The following is a 15,869-nucleotide window of genomic DNA, read 5'->3' as shown; positions in this document are numbered from 1 at the left end:
GAGGATGACTAAGATGATTCAGGGGTTGAGAAACTTGCCATACGAGGGAAGACTTAAACAGTTAAACTTGCATTCTCTAGAAAGGCGAAGGGTGCGTGAAGACATGATCGAGGTTTATAAATGGATGAAGGGCTTTAATAAGGGAGACATTCATAAGGTTTTGTTGGTAAGAGAACCGGGTAGGACACGAAGTAACGGGTTTAAACTGGATAAATTCAGATTCAACAGAGACATAGGCAAAAATTGGTTTACTAAGAGGGTGGTGGATGAGTGGAATAGGCTTAGCAGTCATGTGGTGAGTGCCAATACAATTGTCACATTCAAAAATAGACTAGATAAATTCATGGACAGCGATATTAGGTGGGGTTAGATACACGGGAGCTTAGGGTCAAAGGAGCTGCCTCGTACAGGCCTACCGGCCTCTTGTAGACTCCTGCGTTCTTATGTTCTTATGTTCTACTACTACTACTACTACTACTACTACTACTACTACTACTACTACATCTACTACTACTATTACTACTATTACTACTACTACTACTACTTCTACTTCTACTACTACTACTACTACTACTTCCACTACTACTACTACTACTACTACTACTACTACTACTACTACAAGTACAACTACTTCTATTAATACTAATACTAATACTACTACCAATAATAATACTGTTGATAATAATAATAATAATAATAATAATAATAATAATAATAATAATAATAATAATAATAATAATAATAATAATAGTAATAATAATAATAAGTCGTAAACAATTTATCAGTACCAGAAAAAAACATTAGATATATTGATTGCATTACTGACTTCATGGGTGACTCCCCAACAAAAAAAGAATCAAGTAAATGAAAATTAATAAATTTAAATCTCTACAATAATATTTTATCAATAATAGCCATTACAAAACACAAACAAGCACAATAAATATATCAACTGTCCGCCTAACTACAAACAAAATCTACCCATCTGTCTCTGTTTATTATATATACCGGCGACTCGGGCTCAAGATTGATGTAGTACCGGTGCAGCAGCACTGGGAGTGGCGGGAGGGTCGGCAGACTAATTAGAACAGATCAAAACGCTGCACCGTCGCCGGATGGACGTGACGGCTTGTAGTGTAATAAGGCGAGGAGTGGCGGAGGGCGTTCAGTGTCGGGAAGTGTGGCGTTCCGAGTTTGGGAAGAAATAACTCACATGAATAATCTTTTACTTTAGTGTTAATCCAGTGTTGGGAATTGTTGGATTATGGCGGTAAGAAGAAATAGACTCACTCGTGATTAATTTTTCAGTTCAGTGGAAGGAATTGTGTCAAGAAATATTTGATTCTGATTTTTGGGAGAAATTAGTTCTACAAGGAGAATAACAAAAGGAGGATAGCAATAAACAAAAGTTTTGACTCCTTATTATCAAATCTGTATCGGCATGTTAGAATCTTTGGAAAGGAGGACGACAAAAAATAGGTTGGCCTCCTTAATGCAAAATAAAGGAGAATGCTTTAGTTTCCAGCCTCGTATGCCTTCAAGTTTACATAAAACGTGTCTCGGTGTGCCAGAATCTGTGCCAGGAGGATGAAAAAGGTGGTTCAGGGGCCGAGAGTCTTCCCCTTCACGGACAAGCTTAATCGCCTTACATCGCATTCTCCGGCAAGGCGAAGGGTGGAGGAGCCTCGATTGATGATTATAAGTGGGTGAAGGGTTAAACAGGGGCGACGCAAATAAGGTTCAGATATCAAAGAGGCAGGACGAGACTCATGGAAACAGCCTTAAGTTAAATCATTTCAGATCATGGTGCCATTTATTTCCTTTCTAACCATCCCTTTACCCTGCTTTACTGCTTTTCACATTCTTCATATTTATTCTGCTTTCTTTTATCATTTTTCATTTCGTTCCTTCTCCATTCCTTTTACTCTTATTTTCTTTCTCCGGATGAGACTCGCAGGAGTAGCTTCTTCTTCTATCCCTTTTTCCCCCTTCCCTTCTTTACCTCTTTATTCGTTATTCCCTTTTGTTCTTCTTTCCTTTCCCTTTTTTCCTTTCATTTTTCTTTTCCTTTCTTTCTCCGGACAAGGTTCACAGGAATAGCTTTGTCATTCGTTCTTTTGCCTTTCTATTTTACCTTCCTTTCCTTTTTTACCATTCCTTTTACTTCAGTCCTCTTTCTGATAACACTCGCAGGAATGGCTTTACGTTCGTTAAGTTCAGATTTGCTAAACACAAGAATTAGTTTACATATAAAATGTCGAAGTGGAACAGCTTTTTATCAGTCATAAGGCGAGTGTCAATATATTATTATTATTATTATTATTGATGAAAGGTGGTGAAGGGAACACGGGCTAAGGAACGAGTGTTTACTCCTGACTGGTTTCGTCTTATTAATATTATTATTATTATTTTCATGATTATTATTATTATTATTATTATTATTATTATTATTATTATTATTATTATTATTATTATTATTATTATTATTATTATTATTATTATTATTATTATTATTATTATTATTATTATTATTATTATTATTATTATTATTATTATTATTATTATTATTATTATTATTATGATAAGCTACCAAGACCTCCCTCCAGGGTGCAGATACAACAAGTTGAACCACACAAAATACCAAAAGGTACTGGAGAAAAGCAAAGGCAACGAATATTTAAGAAACTGGCCAGTCAAAGCAAAAATGAGGAAAAATAAAATTACTGTTTCAAAAAGACATTCACACGAGACTTAAATGTAGAAATGTCTGCAGAAAGGACAATCTCATTGGGTAACTGATTCCATAAATTTGTCAACGACGGAAGAGAACATCGTGATAATTGTGTCGTACAAAAATTCATATAATTAAAAGCAAGATCGTTTTAACTAAGAGCAAACCTCGTGACCCGGGCAGGAGTAGAGGATCAGGCAAAGCGCTGTGTAAGGGATGCCGATTATTCTTAAAAACTTTACCATAAACAGTAGAAAGAAAATGAGAACAAGTGGGGTGTGTTAGGCGTACTGGAGTTTCTATGAGTTAGTGACTGCCTGGCTACGTGCAGACTCCTTATGTTCCTATTTTCTTGTATTATTATGTCACAAACGGCGTCGAGGTTAAGCACACAAAGCCATCATACACCCATTCACTTAGTCAGCCAATCACCCACTCACTCATTCACCCATCTACTCATCCACCCTGCCACCAACTCATTCACCCAACCAGACACCCACTCATTCACCCATCCATTTATTATCTACCGAGCCTGGTCTTTCACTGACCAGCCTGGTGAACAAGCCTACAACTTTGCTCTCCTCAACGACCTAGAGCAGTTGGTTCAGCACCCTACACATATTCCCGACCGTCTTAGAGACAGGCCCAACATTCTAGACCTCTTCCTTACCTTTAATCCTTCTGCTTACTATGTCAAACTGTTCTCTCCGTTGGGCTCCTCCGATCACAATCTTATTTCTGCATCCTGTCCTATCGCTCCTGTACATCCTCTGGACACACCGAAGAGGCGTTTTGCTTCAGCTCGGTGGGACGACCTAAGGATGCACTTTTCCGATTTCCCGTGGAATGACTACTGCTTCCAGGAGAGAGACCCCTCTGTGTGTGCCCAGCGCATCACAGAGGTGATTGTCTCTGGAATAGAGGCATACATTCCACGTTCTTTCTCTACTCCTCATGCTAAAAACCCTTGGTTTAATCATGCTTGTTCTCGTGCCATTAAAGATAGAGAGGCAGCCCACAAAAGGTTCCAGAGCCTTCGAACTCCCGCTAACTATGACCTTTATATTTCAGACCGGAATCGTGCCAAATCTATTCTCCGACTTACCAAAACTTCTTTTATAAATAGAAAATGTCAACACCTTGTTTCTTCTAATTCTTCCCGTGACTTCTGGCATCTAGCCAAAAATATCTCCTCCAATTTCACTTCTTCCTCTTTCCCTCCTCTCCATAACCCTGACGGCAGCACTGCCGTCTCATCTGTCTCTAAGGCTGAACTCTTCGCTCAAACTTTCTGTAAGAACTCCACCTTGGACGATTCTGGGCATATTCCTCCTACTCATCCCCCCTCTGACTCTTTTATGCCTGTTATTAAGATTCTTCCAAATTATGTTTTCTATGCCCTGTCTGGCCTCAACTCTCAGAAGGCTTATGGACCTGATGGAGTGCCTCCTATTGTTCTTAAAAACTGTGCTTCCCTGCTGACACCCTGCCTGGTCAAACTCTTTCGTCTCTGCCTATCAACATCTACCTTTCCTTCCTGCTGGAAGTATGCCTTTGTACAGCCTGTGCCTAAGAAGGGTGACCGTTCCAATCCCTCAAACTACCGCCCTATAGCTTTACTTTCCTGTCTATCTAAAGCTTTTGAATCAATCCTTAACCGGAAGATTCAAAAACACTTTTCCACTTCCAACCTTCTATTGCCTCTCTTTCTATCTTCTATCGATATTTCCACGCTGACTGCTCTTCTGAACTTGCTAACTGCATGCCTCCCCCCCCTCCCGCGGCCCCGCCGCACACGACTTTCTACTCATGCTCATCCCTATACTGTCCAAACCCCTTATGCAAGAGTTAACCAGCATCTTCACTTTTTCATCCCTCACGCTGGTAAACTGGAACAATCTTCCTTCATCTGTATTTCCTCCTGCCTACGACTTGAACTCTTTCAAGAGAAGGGTATCAGGACACCTCCTCCCGAAATTGACCTCCCTTTCGGCCACCTCTTATGATTCTTTTTTAGGAGCAGCGAGTAGCGGGCTTTTTTTTATTATTGTTTCCTTTTTTTTGTGCCCTTGAGCTGCCTCCTTTGTTGTAAGAATAAGAGCCACCCATTTACCCATTCATACAGACAGCCACCCACACAGCTATTCATCCAGCTACCTTTTCACCCACTCATCCATTCAATCATTCACCCAGTCAGCCACCCACATAGTTATCCATCTTCAGTCAGCCACTCACCCGCTCATCCCCTCAGCCAGCCCGCAAGCCGCCCGCCAGGCCTCCAGGCGACAAACAGGCAGCACAAGAGTGACGGCGCCCACACCTTAGACGCAAAATATTACTTCCTTTTAATTAAGCCCAAGACATAAACACATGAGGATGAGGAAACATGGAAACATAGAAACATGGACGAGCAGGCAGCAAAAAGACTATTGGCTCATTGCGAGGCTGCCTGCTTTCAGTGATTTAATCAATCCGTCAGCCATAAATCAGTTCGTCAGCCATAGGGACGAGGAGGAGGAAAAAGAAGAAGAAGAAGAAGAAGAAGTAGAAGAAGAAGAAGAAGAAGATAATGAAAAGATGGAGAAAGTGACAATGATGAAGGAACAACAGGAGGAGGAAGAGGAGAAGGAGGAGGAGAAGGAGACGGAATACATAGGAATACGTAGGAAGAACAGACACCAGAAGACCTATCGGTATATGTCAAGGGTGTCTGTTTACTACCGCTACTACTAGTAATCTACGTGTGGTAGGATAGGACAGAAAATATGAAGGCTCCTCCCAACCCACCTCTCCCTCCGGCAACGTGCCGGCAGGAAATAGTTAGAAGAGAACACCATGTACGTTTAAGGAAGAAAGGGCCATGGAAATTTTAGAGTAAAGAGAGAAATAAGAGGAAATTACTACCCTTAACTTACACTACTGGTAACCTAAGCTGTGAGGGAAAATGACTTCATTATATAAGAACATAAGAACATAGAAACACAGGGAAACTTGAAGAAGCCGAGTGGCCTACACAGGGCAGCCCCAGAATCCCCCCTAATACTCACGATGGGTGAGGTGTAGTTTCAGGGGCACAGGTGGAGGCTTGATCCTCGTTTTACCGGCGGTACTAGGCACGCACCAGTAACCTGTCACCTTACTGCACCCACACCTCACTCCATCTGTCATGCGGACATTAACTGTTGCTTTACTCTATTGTTAACTTACGCTACTTGCAATCTAGGTTGTGGGGGAGATAAATATGGATTTAGGTTGAGGTCTTGCTGCAATCTGTCTGAAAACATGCGAAGAAGGGTCAGTATAATCTTATATCCCTGAAGTACTTATCCAATGAAGACTTGAAGCTATTGATACTCTGTGCGCTAACTACTGACGGTGGGAGTCTATTCCAGTGATCGACGACTCTATTATTGAAAAAACTTCTGCGCACCAATGTGTTACATCGGTTTCCCTTTAACTTCATACCGTTGCTGCGTGTTATTGTTTTGGTGTCTCTCTGAAATAGACTATCTGGGTTAATGTTGTCGAATCCATTAAGGATTTTGAACACTTCAATTAAGTCCCCTCTTATCCTTCGCTTTTTTAAGGAAAACATATCTAAACGCTTTAAACGCTCGTCATATGGCAAGTTTCGGAGCGCTGGAATTTGTTTGGTTGCTCGTCGCTGTATCTTTTCTAGCAAAACTTGATCTTTGATAAAGTTCGGTGACCAGAACTGAAGGGCGTATTCTAGGTGTGGTCTTACAAATGCTTAATATAATCTCTTCATAAGTTCGGGTGATTTAAAATCAAAGTTTCTTGAGATTAATCCTTACATTATATTGGCTTTTTTACTCGCTGCAGAACATTGATCACTCATTTTAAGAGTGTTACTGATAATGACACCAAGATCTTTTTCTTGTTTTACTTCGCTGAGCTCATGTCCTTGAATCTGATATTTAAAGTTAGGATTTTTTTCACCTATGTGCATTACTTTACATTTATCTACGTTACGACTCATTTGCCATTTTTCACTCCAGTCGGCAAGTCTTATTAAGTCTGATTGAATATTCTCGCAACTTTGACTGTTCATTACCGTTCCTCCTAATTTGGTGTCGTCGGCGAATTTGGCTACTTTTGATAGGATATCAGTTTCTAAGTCGTTCACGTAAATTATGAATAGTGTTGGCGCCAGGACCGAACCTTGGGGCACGCCACTGGTGACGGGTTGCCAATCCGATGTTTCACCATTAAGAACTACACGTTGTTCTCTGTTGGTGAGCCAGTCATGAATCCACGCACATAGATGGTCGTTAATACCGTGGGAATGCAGTTTTGAAATAAGCCTAACGTGAGGAACTTTATCTAACGCTTTCTGAAAATCTAGGTAAATTACTTCATATGGGCTTCGGGCGTCCCAATATGTATAAACATCGTTGAAAAAGCTTAATAGGTTGGTAAGGCAAGACCGATTACTACGAAATCCATGCTGACTATCAGTTATCAAATCATTTGTTTCAAGGAAAGTAATAATTTTATCCCTGATTATTTTTTCGACTAGTTTAATTAGGACAGACGTAAGGCTGATGGGACGATAATTACTGGCTTGTCTTTTATCTCCTTTTTTTAAAGATCGGGGTAATATTGGCCTTTTTCCACTCGAGAGGCACAGTGGCCTGTGCTAATGATTTGTAGAATATTAATGTTATGGGTAATTCTAGCTGTTGACTACATTCTCTCAACACGCGAGGAGATAAATTGTCGGGGCCCGGAGATTTATTTGGATCTATTTTCTGCTTTACGCACGCACTGATAAAGAGGCAGCTCACAAAAGGTAACAGAGCCTTCAAACTAATGCTAATTATGAACTTTACATTTCTGCCCGGAATCGTGCCAAATCTATTCTCCGATTAACCAAAAACTCTTTCATTAATAGAAAATGCCAAAACCTTGCTTTCTCTAACTCTTCCCGTGACTTCTGGCATCTAGCCAAAAAACATTTCCTCCAACTTCACTTCTTCATCTTTCCCTCCACTCCTCAGTCCTGACGGCAACACTGCCGTCTCATCTATTTCTAAGGCTGAACTCTTCTCTCAAACTTTTTTTCTAAAAACTCCACCCTGGACGATTCTGGGCATATTCCTCCTACTCATCCCCCCTCTGACTCCTTTATGCCTGTTATAAAGATTCTTCAAAATGATGTTTTCTATGCTCTCTCTGGCCTCAATCCTCAGAAGGCTTATGGACCTGATGGAGTGACTCCTATTGTCCTTAAAAACTGTGCCTCCGTGCTGTCACCCTGCCTGGTCAAACTCTTTCGCCTCTGCCTGTCAACATCTACCTTTCCTTCCTGCTGGAAGTATGCCTTCATACAGCCTGTACCTAAGAAGGGTGACCGTTCCAATCCCTCAAACTACCGTCCTATAGCTTTACTTTTTTGTCTATCTAAAGCTTTTGAATCAATCCTTAACCGGAAGATTCAAAAGCACCTTTCCACTTCTGACCTTCTATTTGATCGCCAGTATGGGTTCCGCAAAGGGGCGTTCTACTGGTGATCTCCTAGCCTTCTTAACTGACTCTTGGTCATCCTCTCTTAGTCGTTTCGGTGAAACCTTTGCTATTGCGCTGGACATATCAAAAGCTTTTGATAGGGTCTGGCACAAATCTTTGCTTTCCAAACTACCCTCCTACGGTTTCTCTCCTTCTCTCTGTACCTTTATCTCCAGTTTCCTTTCTGACCGTTCTATTTCTGCTGTGGTAGACGGTCACTGTTCTTCCCCTAAACCTATTAACAGTGGTGTCCCATAGGGTTCTGTCCTATCTCCCACTCTTTTTCTGTTGTTCATTGATGATATTCTTTCCAAAACGAACTGTCCTATCCATTCCTACGCCGATGATTTCACTCTGCATTACTCAACTTCTTTTAATAGAAGACCCACCCTACAGGAACTTAACGACTCAAGGCTGGAGGCTGCAGAACGCTTAGCCTCAGCCCTTACTATTATTTCCGATTGGGGCAAGAAGAACATGGTGTCCCTCAACGCCTCAAAAACACAGTTTCTCTACCTATCCACTTGACACAATCTTCGAAACAACTATCCCCTATTCCTTGACAACACCCAGCTATCACCTTCCTCAACACTAAACATCCTCGGTCTATCCTTAACACAAAATCTCAACTGGAAACTTCATATCTCATCTCTTACTAAATCAGCTTCCTCGAGGCTGGGCGTTCTCTATCGTCTCCGCCAGTTCTTCTCACCCGCACAGTTGCTGTTCATATACAGGGGCCTTGTACGCCCTCGTTTGGAGTATGCATCTCATGTTTGGGGGGGCTCCACTCACACAGCTCTTCTGGACAGAGTGGAGGCTAAGGCGCTTCGTCTCATCAGCTCTCCTCCTCATACTGATAGTCTTCTACCTCTTAAATTCCGTCGCGATGTTGCCTCTCTTTCTATCTTCTATCGATATTTCCACGCTGACTGCTCTTCTGAACTTGCTAACTGCATGCCTCCCCCCCTCCCGCGGCCCCGCTGCACACGACTTTTTACTCATGCTCATCCCTATTCTGTCCAAACCCCTTATGCAAGAGTTAACCAGCATCTTCACTCTTTCATCCCTCACACTGGTAAACTCTGGAACAATCTTCCTTCATCTGTATTTCCTCCTGCCTACGACTTGAACTCTTTCAAGAGGAGGGTATCAGGACATCTCTACTCCCGATTTTGACCTTGCTTTTGGACACCTCTTTTGTTTCTTTTTTAGGAGCAGCGAGTAGCGGGCTTTTTTTATTATTGTTTTCTTTTTTTGCGCGCCCTTGAGCTGCCTTCTTTGTTGTGAAAAAAAAAAATTCGCTGACATCAATTTTGGTCAATGCAAGCTTATGTCTTTCAGGGCCTTGAAAAATTTTCTTCGGGGCTGGAATCGATGTCATGTTCTCTTTTGTAAATACGCTACTAAAGGTTGAATTTAGGACCGACGCCATGCCTTTATCATCACTAATCGTATTACCACATAATAGTAGTGGGTCGATATTATTTTTAACTTTTTTTTTGTTTATTATGTAACTGAAAAATAACCTGGGATTTTTCTTAGCATCGAGTGATATTTTTATCTCATATTCGCGTGTTTGTTTTCTGATTTTCCTTTCGCACCCTCTCTTGACATTGATGTAATTAATATGATCCTGTGAATTATGTGACAGTTTATATTGCTTATACAGTCCTTCGTGGCTTGACTGGAATGAATTTATTTACACTCGCAGTGATTTGTGCAGTAAAACGATTATACATTTCTTTAACGCTGACGTTTTTGAGCAAATGATTCCAATTTACTGAAGCCAGTTCTCTTTTTAGGTCCATAAAATTTGCTTTACTATAATTAGGTATTAAGAGTGAGTTTGCTCGTGCTTTTGTTTCAATATTTAAAACGCAGCTGATTTTGTTGTGGTCACTGCTTGCAAAAGGCTCGCCTACCTCACAGGCGGTTATGAGGTGGCTGTCGGTCGTGAAGACTAAATCCAGAATGTTATTTCCTCGCGTCGGCGCGGTAACTGTTTGATAAAGAAATGTATCTTGCGCAAAATTTAATAATCTAGTTCCTTCCCTGTCGGCAGATAGTGCAGACCAGTTAACAGAGGGGTTATTGATGGAGGAGGAGGAGGAGGAGGAGAGAACGTGATAGCGGTGATGGAAAATAATTTTGGATTTCAACAAGAAACCGAGGTGGAAAAAGACAGTGAGAGAGAGAGAGAGAGAATGTCGTGCCTTGAGGAAACGAAATTCAACACCACGAAACACACCCACAAAAAAAGTACCTGTGTCGCTCTCTATCGGTGACACGCAAAAGAAAATGGTGGATGGGTTTTCATATCTTATCCGATATTTTTTTCTTTTAGGTTTTTCGTTTTCATTTAGTTTATTCTTTCGTCAGCTCATGTCTGCAGCTTTCTTGATTTTTTTCCCCTTTCTGTACGTCTGCGTTACTTTCTTTTCTTTTCTTTAAGTTCATTTGCCTCATCTTACTCTCTGTATAATTTAAGGGACGGTTTCAAGCATTGGCGCAGGTTTATCAGCTATCATTTTTTTTGTTTCCTGCACGTCTGCGTCACTTTGTTCCTCTCTCTAAGTTCATTCGCGTCATCCTACTGTCTGTATAATGTGAGAAACCGTTTCAAACATTTGCTCAGGTTTATCAGTATTCGCAAAGGCTTCCACAGTTTTAGAGTGTTCCGTTGATTGCACTGCCGTGTTCTACTGATTGTAGTACTTTGTGTCCTCCTACGAGTGCTGATCCCATTACGAACAGACCATCTACCTACTAGAGGCCGCTCGTTTCAATTAAGCTTTTTGATGTTACTTTGTGTTTGACGTTGAATGCTGCATATCCCTTTAACCTTAATGGCGTTTAGTTGACAAAGTAGCTCAAGAGTTTCCATACCGGCGAGAGAATAGCGAACATATCTACTCTTTTTTCTTGTAATGATAAGAGCGACATTGTGACCTGGCATTTAACTGGCATATTTTTACTACATTACATTAATTGACATTTTTAACATGTATATAACTTAACATTTTAGTTTGTATATAACTGATATTTTGGGGGGCATTGAAAACCTTACATTATTTCTTTGTCAATAAATATGCGTAATCGTGACATTTTTTTCTTGAGAGAGAGAGAGAGAGAGAGAGAGAGAGAGAGAGAGAGAGAGAGAGAGAGAGAGAGAGAGAGAGTGTGTGTGTGTGTGTGTGTGTGTGTGTGTGTGTGTAAAAGGTGAAGGATGAACAAGAAAACATCAACATTTTCTAACTCATTCCATACTCCTCCTTCCCTTTACCCTCCTCCTCCTCCTCCTCCTCCTCCCTCTTCCCCCACGAGTCCCCGTGAGTGAGCAGCGTTCCAAACCTCGCCAGGCAGCCTTTGAAGCCTCGCTCGCCGCCCCGACACACCCCGCGGCTCGAGGCTTTGGAAAACTTGCTCGCCAAAAAAGATTCCTTCGGGATTTGAAATACTCGACTAGTCCGTTTTTTTTCATGATTAGGCTCCTTATGGATGTGGTGGTGGTGGTAGTAGTAGTAGTAGCAGTTGAAGTCGTATGGCAATAGTATATGTTACGTCAGTGGTAGTTGTAATAATAGTAGTAGTTGTAGAAGTAGTAGTTGTTGTTTTCTTGCTTGAATTAATATAGTTTTAGTAGTTGTTGATAGATGCAGCAGCAGCAGCAGCAGTATTAGTAGTAGTAATGTAAGTAGTAGTAATAGTAATAGTAGTAGCAATAGTATGCAAATAATAGTAGAAAAATCATTACCATCACTAACATTTTTTTTTCTAATTATATTCACTGATGCTCCTTAATGTTCCATTTTCTTCTTTTACATTATTACATTATTCCCCTCTCCTCGCCGTCTTCCTCTCTTCCTTTGCACCTGCTTGATTTTTGTACCACTTGTTTTCCTTCCTCCTGCATATGTTTCTTTTTCTTTTCTTTCACTATCTTTGATCTTTTTTTTTTTCCATTCAAGTCTTTCTGCTTTTTGTGTCTTTTCAAATGCTCGCCCACACACTCGAACACTGAGAGAGAGAGAGAGAGAGAGAGAGAGAGAGAGAGAGAGAGAGAGAGAGAGAGAGAGAGAGACGTTTTTTTACCAATGTTTGTATCTTACTATTCCTTAGAGCCCAAAGCTAATTAGTGTGTGTGTGTGTGTGTGTGTGTGTGTGTGTGTTTTACATCTCGGCCTGTAGCGCGGTAGGCTTTCTTCAGGGGCCTGGTGGTCGGCCCAAGCCCGTCGTGGCGCAGGCAGTTTTTATAGTGACGCCAGTTAAGCTTGGCTAATGCTGCCCCCCGTAATATTCTTGATTCACTTGGACGGTTTCTTCTAGAGTTCGGGTTGATGGGTGGTTTTCAGGACAGCATGTGGGTAGTCTTAGGCCACTCGACGGTGACTGAAAAATCCCAGGTGATAGCGTGGGGTTTCGAACCGACGTTGTTCATGGCGCCTTGAATGCTGAACCCGAACGCTCCAACTGTGTGTGTGTGTGTGTGTGTGTGTGTGTGTGTGTGTTCCCAGAAATATATTTTTGGATGCTAAATAACTAGAGAGAGAGAGAGAGAGAGAGAGAGAGAGAGAGAGAGAGAGATATAACGGCGGGCTGGTCTTCGTGATTTCGTTTCCTTGATCTTCATGACGCAAAACTAAAAGTGAAACTTTTTAAAAATCAGAAATATAAAGAAAAAAATGTATGATCACGTAGAAATGAAAAAAAATCTTAACCAGAAGTAGTTAAAAAGTAGGCTGAATCTGACAATTTTCTTTTTCTCCTCTTCCTCCTCCTCCACCTCTTCCTCCTCTTCCTCTTTTTCACGCTCCTCCTCACCCTTCTTAAGTTACACTAATAACTTCTTCATATATAAACTTCTCAACATTTTTATAGTTGAAGAGATGTCTACGGTAATAGCCAACCAAGGTACAGGTCTGCACGTTCCTTAAGTTCAATTCCACAAAGCATGTGTTGACCCCTAAGTCAGGCAGCCTCCTCACAGGTTCACAGTGTTTCCGTTGCCTACCCCTCCACGTGTTCATGTTTCCACCTCGCCGCTTCCGGTTCATCATTCTCCTCGCCTTGCCGAAGCATGTTTCCAGTTTTCAAGTTACAATGGGCTGTATTCTGAGCGAAAATTCGATAAAAAATAAGGAACGTTTCAGGAATAGTTTCCAGGTGTTTGGGGGCGATACTCATATCCGCAACCGCTGTGAGTAATTGTAATGTTGTTTACATTGCAAGTTATCTTTTAGAAGATTTTGACATCAAACTCACAACATCCATGTACAAGTATTTCAAGGTCAAGGAAACAAGCATGGACACTCCATACAAACAGAAAATGAGGAACAGCAGACTCAAAAGAGATCTGGAGTATGCTGGTGGTGTGTTTTGAGCACCCAGTCACTGCAAGGAAAGACTATTTTCCTAGAATTTAAGTTATTCATCTTTAAACTGTAACTGTATACTTAGTTTTCATGCTTTTTACTTCATTTTGTTATTGTTGTGTTTGCAATGAAATTTTCTTCAACTTCAACAAAAAGCATTTATTTTTATACATTACAGATCATAAATATTTTTATTGTGTTTAATGCACATGTGCAAATTTCCACGCAGTGTATTTCTTTTCAGCTGTATCTTATTTTCTTAGCAAAAAATCCCATATTTCAAAATATTTTCTTTCTTGGAATTATTAATTAGTGAATAAATGAAACACTGATAATCATAATTTTCATATGCCAATATATGTGTTTACTATTGAGAAAATGTCATCCAAAATAGGCCTAGCTTCAAGCAATGTTTTAATTTTTTTCTCCTTTATTTCATACATCGCCTTAACATACTCTACACACGTAAGTAGGTATCACACAACTTAGTACAATTTTATTAAAAGTAGGCCATTATTACATTAGCCATAACAAAAACAGCCTTCCTTCCCCTGATGTTTTAAGGTGTCAGGCGTGTACGTACCTGTTAGCCTCAGTATTTCCTTCTCCTCCTCCTCCTCCTCCTCTCTCTCTCTCTCTCTCTCTCTCTCTCTCTCTCTCTCGCTCTCTCTCTCTCTCTCTCTCTCTCTCTCTCTCTCTCTCTCTCTCTCTCTCTCTCTCTCTCTCTCTCTCTCTCTCTCTCTCTCTCTCTCTCTCTCTCTCTCTCTCTCTCTCTCTCTCTCTCTCTGTCTCTCTCTCTCTCTTTATCTATCTGTTCATGTATGTATCTAACTATCTATATATACCTGTCTATCCACCTATCGCTCTCTCTCCTCTTCACCCTATCAATATAACATTTCCTTTTTTTTCCATTCCTACGTTTTCTCTCCTGCAGACTTCCTTCCCTTTTCCATTCCCTCCTTTATTTTTCTGCTCAACTCTCCCTCTCACTTTGTCTGTCTGTCTGTCTGTCTGTCTGTGTGTCTGTACACTCAATGACACAGGGCACTATAACATTACATATACATCTTTATGACTCCAAGAAGTAGTATTGGTAGTTGTTATTGTTGTGTTAGTTTTCTTTGTAGTTAAAAAAGTCTTCACTGCCCTAGCATCCTCCCATTTAATATGTCATGACTCGTTAAGTAAAATAAAGTAGTAGTAGCAGTAGGAGGAGGAGGAAGGAGAGGAAGTGGAAGAAGAGGACGAGGACGAGGTCGAAGACGAGGAGGAATAGGAAGAGGAGGAGGAAGAGTACGAGGAGGAGGAGAAGGAGGAGCTGGAAGAGGAGGAGTAGAATTATTATTATTTTTTTCTTACACTGCGGCCTGTTGCGCCGGTAGGCTTCTTCCCGGTGGATCCTGATGGTCGGTCCAAGTGTCTGTATCTCTCCGGAATCCTCATCTCTTCTTTCCCGTCAGTCAGCAGCACAGCAACACGCTCCACAGAGGCTCCAAGTTCCCTGAAAGTACCTTGGTCCGCTACACCCTTTTCTTGAGTGTCCTTTTGTTGCTTTTTCTGTGTCGGTGGTGTTGTTCGGGGAAAGTTTTTTAAAGAATGGTCCAAAGTTTTGTTGTTGTTGCAACCGATCTGTACTTCTTTCGTTTTGTGTGTATTTTCTTTTTTTCCTTCTTTGGCACGTGTTCAGTTTCTTGGCAACGTAAAATTAAATATTTGATCCACCAAGTTTAAATGAGTTTTTATTATTATTATTATTGTTATTATTATTATTATTATTATTATTATTATTATTATTATTATTATTATTATTATTATTATTATTATTATTATTATTATTATTATTATCAGTAGTAGTAGTAGTAGTAGTAGTAGTAGTAGTAGTAGTAGCAATATTTGTATTAGCATTATTTACTTCATCACTGTTAACGTCATTATGAGTGCTGTCACTGACACTTCATAACAGAAAGACACTCTAACTCTTTTCATGCTGATGCTCCCTGGTTCAGGTGATGAGGTCTCATGGGAGGGTCGGGCTGAGGGCGGTAAAAAACACAAGTTAAAACGCGAATGTCAAATCGTTCCTCTTTTTCACTTGCTTCTGTTCTGTTTTCGTTTTCTTATTATTCTCCATTTATCTCTTCCTTATATCCGACATTGTTTGATATTCAATTGCATGCTTATGTTTTGTTCTTAAATTTGGTGTTTTCTTATCGTCTTTTTCACTGATCATTCTT

This window comes from Eriocheir sinensis, chromosome 1 (assembly GCF_024679095.1).
Source record: "Eriocheir sinensis breed Jianghai 21 chromosome 1, ASM2467909v1, whole genome shotgun sequence".
NCBI classification, from domain to species: Eukaryota; Metazoa; Arthropoda; class Malacostraca; order Decapoda; family Varunidae; genus Eriocheir; species Eriocheir sinensis.
Note: the sequence above shows the minus strand (reverse complement) of the source record.